We start from the raw sequence: 6,000 nt of genomic DNA, 5'->3' as shown, positions 1-6,000 counted from the left end.
GCAGGAGATACAGCCAGAGCTCTCTAGCTCTAGAAGGAAACTGTAGATGACTAACTGAGGGCCAAATAGTATTATCATTATTCACGTTGCCTGGTATATTACGCTGTGAGCGGTCCCTTTGGTTTCAATTAGTTGTTATCCTGATGGGTGCTGACTTAATAGCAGATAAATGCCCTTCCTTGGCAAGTGCTGAAATACCACCTTACGTGTTCCTACTAGATGCCTTATTGCTTTGCAGCTCATCAGTGCACTTGAACTGATCTCAAATAGGTCTCAATGCTATACCTCTTGCTTCAGAAGCCAGCTTTTTCCAGAGATGCATACCTTGACCATCAGCAGGACCCAGAGGAGCAGCTGGCCCAGGAACAACCCCAGCACTGAAGCCGTAAAGTTCATGGATTGCTATCCCTCATCTTCTGCAAGGTACATGTTGGTGAAGTGTGGCCAGGAGGAGGAGGCTGGAGAAAACATTTTTGATGTCTCAGTTTTAAGAGAGAGATAGAGAGGTGCTGCAGTGTTAGTTACAGCAGAGCCAGTGAGCTCAGAAGCCACCCCACGTGTTTCAAAATGGAGCTGTTCTGATTTTATATATGCCCTCTGCACAGGGCTGTGTGAGGGTCAAACAATCCTAAGCAAAAATACTGAAGATAAACATAAACCTCCAGGAAGAAACATTCGTAAGAATCAGCTGCTACTTTTTCATTTCATAGCTTTTTAGGAGACTTTTACTGAAGGTTTTTTCATGGCTTCAAAAAAGTATGTTAAACACAGACTGGATGCCTTGTATTTATTATGCAGCCACTCTAGCTTGCATGGGAACAAGACATTGCTTTGCATTACATTTTTCTCCTAACATCTCCATTTGTATACAACACTAATCTTGCTCCGTAGCAGGAACAGACTGACATAATGTCTTCTAAAACTGCATGTTTTTCAATTCCAGAGAGGAAAAAAATAAGAAAAAAGAAAGACCAACTTATTATTTTCTCCTCCTCCACCCCCATCTTCAACAGACAAAGCAGTTTTCCTATGACCCCAAGGAGCACAGGCCAACAGAGAGTCATCAGCAGAGCAAGCCTGGGGGCAGCAACATTATAGAAAAAGTTGAAGCCTTTGATGAGAAGTTCCCTTTTCATCTGTAACTTTAAGCTCTATCAATTGCTCAAACTGCTTTTTTCACCTCTGATGACTTTGCTGAGCAGAATGGACTTTTCAGCACCAGAGTGCCTAGGAAGACCCCAGAGGTAAAGCTCCAGGTAATATCTCCTACACAGGAGAAAGCAAAGCATGCTCCCAGCAACACCCGCAATGGTCAGCAGGGATTGGATGGTCATGCACAGCTTGTTTTCTTCTTTCCAGCTGCTCTGTTGGGCCTACCTGACAGGTGGGTAAGAGGATTTATCTCCCCTGTGGTAAGTAGGAAAGTTACATAGGAGTTCAAATTACAAAAGTTTTGACTGTATCATGTGCCTGTTCCAGCCTAAGTCTTAAGTAGCTGTCTGACAAACAACAGGTGCTTCTGCTAGCAAAACACATGAGGAAAGATGGGAAAAACAGTCCAAGGGAAATAAGAGGGGAAAGGCTTTACATCTTATGTGCCTTCCTCAGGACTTTATTGGTTGCAGGCTCACCATTAGATGCAGACTGGCTAGATACTGGGGAAAGCAGCCTAGCTCACTATGTCCACCTTGGAGCCAGTGACTTGTATTTTTACTCATGTATTTTTTAATGACTGAGGCCAAAAAACTGCTGGTGTAGATCTAGGAGATGCCAGTGACACCAGCTGGGGACAGCTAATAGAAATGTGTCTAAGTTCGTCTGCAAGAGACCATCAGAAGCCGAGGGAATGAAGAAGAGGAAAAACACAAGTTATTCACAGCATGAACTAGGCACTTCCTACGCAGTCACTCATGGAAATAAATAGTCCCATTTTGACTCTCAGCCATTTATAATCACAGAAGAATTGAAGCCTTGTTACCTTAGAAGCTTGTAGACATTTAATCACTCTAAACCTCATCATTCTTTGAAAAAGCAGCTGACTGGCTCCTTTCCTCTTAACCAAAATGCTGAACCTTGGTCTATGCATGCATAGCTCAGTTCAGAGCAGGGAGACCCGCACAACCCCAGCAACATCCAAGCATCTTTTCTCACACAGGGCTTTGGATGACCCAGAAAAGCTTGTAAAACAAGCAGAGATTTTCCTAATTAAATGGAGAGCATCAAAAGTAATCTAAGTTCTTAGAGAAATGTTACAGTGTTTATAAAGGGAAGATGATGCTGTTCAAACTGCTCCTGTGAGGACCACAGGAGCAGCAAGTTTCCAGCATCTAGAGTATGTTTGTCTACTAGATACTTAGTAATATATCTATGTACACTTATTAAAAGTGAAAACATATACAAGCCTTGGCAGTCTAGACACCCGCTGTGGATTTAACACATACTGCTTCTATGCCCATTTATTTTCTCACATGCCTAGAGCGCACCCAACAAAGCCCAGAAGGCTTCAAGAAAAACCTTCTAGGGTGCAATACCACTGCCATAGGCAGAGGTAGAAAATAAATGACTTCAGGTGCTTTGGGAACATTAGTGGTGCTGCAGGCAGAGAGGCAGGCAGTGGAAAATAAATACAGCTAAGCAGCGGGAAGTAGATTACTTCTGCTCCTTCAGGTTTCCCACAGGGGAAGGGGATGGGAAATACAAGGCTAGAAAGGACTCCCAGAGTTACCAACACCCCTAGTTTCCAACTGAGGAAGTTATCCTCTTTCCTTTCAAACTCTTCAGCTCACCCTGCTAACATTGGGAAAAGCAAGCAGCGAGCTCTGGTGGAGTCCTGCACACCGGCTACCACCCACACCCCAGCTGGCAGCTCCAGGGCTGAGATATCTTGGCCAGAGAAAGGAAAAGAAAGCCTCAGGTGGAGCTCCTCTTGACTTGTAAAGCTGACACAACAGAGACTTGGCTAGCTTTAGCACATCAAGCAGGCAAGTTCCAGCCATGTGTCCTGCATAGCGCAAGTCTTGCATGGTGGAGCAGGAGAGAGGAGGCACCCAGACATCTTTTGCCAACCAAACTTGTGTTAAACAGAGCTAGGTACCCACCAAAACAGCATACATACACATACCTGCATGATCTGTAGCAGCTATCCTTTGGTGCAGACCTCAGAAGGGCTGAAACAGGGCCTGGGCAGGGGTGGGTAAAGGCCACAGGTGAGGCCTCACACAGCTGTTGGGGCAGAGGGGCCAGCGTGGCACTGGGAGGGGTCTTGCAGCCACCCTCACTCTCTGATGTCCCTCCTTTGCTCACACCAAGGAGTAGTTCACCACTTTTTCAAGTTAGTAGTCAGAAAAAATGCCGCCTCTAAGCATGTCCTTACCAGCTGTAGGCCCGCCCTTGGGGAGGCTGTTGGAGAGCCCGGATTGCCAGCACAGTGAATGTATGGCACCTAGGAACTGTTAAATCACTCTTCATCAATGATAATCTCTGCAATTGCCTTAAACAAGAGCAGCTTTTGAACAGTCCTCACAGGATGAAAATGCACGAAGACAAATCTTTGTACACTAACAGCCTTCCTACCCACCTGCCTGCACATTCTGCATTGTGCAGGGCAATGACTGCTCCCGAGGATTCAGACTTCCCTCTCTTACGGCTTTTTAAGCCACATAATCCCACAGGAAATTTAGCTATCTTTTAAAAAACAAAAGGAGAGAAGAGAACACAAACCTCCAGCCCTCCAGCCCTTAGAAAATAGTCCCACAGACACCTCAAAATTCCAAGATAGGGTGAGGAGAACTAATTTGTTTTTTCTTGTTTAAATCTCACACTATGACATTTTTTGCAGCTGGCAGTGTGCTCAGCACTCTTCAGCAGAGCAGCCTTTCTGCATGCTGCAGTACTACCTCTGTGTCACAGGCAAGAGAAAGGCAGAAAGAAATGCATAAGCCTCTCCCCAGTTTCCTCCCATTCTCCTAAGACCTGTGGGTGAACCATTGAACCAGTTGTTTGGAAAATTTCTGCTCCAGCAGGCTTATTCAATCATCCCAAAAAGAGACAGAGGCGAATCTTCAGCTCTCTCATTTTGAATTCACTGGGGCATTCCCCTGTGGAATGTCTCAAAGTACCGAGGGACACAGCCTCTATTTTATCATTATAGCCCAACAGTAGTGAGCCCTTCCCCCTTTTCCTATTGGCTGAAGTACTTGGGGTTCACGTTCTTCTCGGTTTGCCTGTCAGCCATCACCCCCAGTAGGTACCCCCCCTTGTTTCCTTTGGTTGTACAGACTTTGCAATCTGGGTTCAGAGTTTGTTGTTTTGCCCAGATTCTTCATTAACATCATATGAAACTAAAAAAGTTTCAACTCACATTTGATTTTTAGCTTTCTTAGTGGAGATATTTTTTGAAATAACACTGTGAAAACATAGGAAATAATTTTTAAAGTAGCACTTGGCTTTTTAACGTGAATAAATTTAAAACTCCAGATTTACTTTTAACTTCTTTGCTTTTTCATTATTAACTTTCCCATATGCTGTACTCATCATAGCCCGATGTAGAAATATGAGGAAGTAATTTAATATGAAGATGGAAAAGGCTTGGATAGATAGAGCAAGTTCAGTCAGTCTGTAGAAAAAATGATCTTGCAATCCTTTTTGACAATGAAGAATGAAAGAACATCCTGGCATTTATTCTTGTCTGGATATCTGGAAGCTACTGAGGGTCTAGCGAGATCGAAGAGAGACTTGTCAGGCACGATGCTCTCAGAAGAGAGTGGAAAGTTGTACAGCCTGCACTCCCAGGAGCAGCGTGACCCATCTTTATGCAGGATAAAGCATATCACTCTGTGCAACAGGAATCTGAACAAAGGGATCTGCAAAGTAAATGTGTTAGGTACAGCAAGCTCTGTATTTGGGGTTACTGTATTTTCATTGCATTGTGAGCACCCAGAGGTCACCTACACTTGCTCCAAATGAGCCCTGATTCCCACTGCACAGCACTAGCGGGAGGTGAAAAAGCCTCTGTGCAGGTGGAGAAGACCTTCTGTAACTCAGGAAAACAGGGCTTCATTGCACCCTGCTGCTAACACTCAGCAGCAGTGAGGCAGGTACAAGTCATATGTATTTGTAGACCAAAGGCTTTGAATTTTGTTATGAGAAAGGAAGGAAATACTCGATAAAATTCTACTTTTAAGACTACCTCTCATCCCAAAGTGGTTATCTAGCAAGCAAAAAGGTGTCTGTATTGAAATGCCAGAGCAGGCTGAATTCCTCTGCAGCTGTCAGAAAATGTTTGTTTTCTGCATAAGAAAAAGCTTAAAAGCCTCCATATGGAAGCAGGAAGACTTTTTGGCATTTAAAGAATTAGCACAGAGAAGAAGTCTATGCTTCAAGATATTTCTAGGGCTGACTGCAGCAGAACTGCAGGAGGGAAAAAAAAGAAGGGAAAGCAAAGAAGAAAACAAAAGCATTAACAATATGCACATTGACAAGCTACCTGGACAGTGGAACAAAAGTATATTTGGGAGTGCCACTGCTGTGGCTAAAATAATTAAATGAATAAACTGATGTCTTAAACAGTGCTACACTAAAATGGAGCAAACACAAATTAGTGGCCGTTCAAGAATTGTACACAGAAGATGTTAATTGGAAAGGGTATTCAAGTAACGTAGCACAGCTTGTACTAAGTTGTTTAGGAAAGATATTAGTTCTTTCCTTTAGGTTTATAAAAACATACACAAGGTCTGCAGCCTAGAAGCCATAGCCCACCTACGGCTCAGTCCTTGGGGAAAAAAAAATGTGATACAAGCCTTCCAAAACTGGAGGGATTCTGAAGATCACTGTTACCAAGAATAAGATGTTACTGAGCTAGATTTGCAGCCTCAAGTGAGTCACAGAAGAGAAGCATCAGTATGCTCCAGTTGGAGCAAAAGTGTTGGCTGCTTTCACAAGAGGCTGACTCCAATCTGAAATACAACACTGCCATTCTGCAAAACGTGTTTCTCCCTTCAG

Source organism: Coturnix japonica, chromosome 31, assembly GCF_054131305.1.
Source record: "Coturnix japonica strain WE chromosome 31, WE-NBRP24, whole genome shotgun sequence".
Taxonomy (NCBI): domain Eukaryota; kingdom Metazoa; phylum Chordata; class Aves; order Galliformes; family Phasianidae; genus Coturnix; species Coturnix japonica.
The sequence above is the reverse complement of the archived record's forward strand: the minus strand, read 5'-3'. Positions refer to the sequence as shown.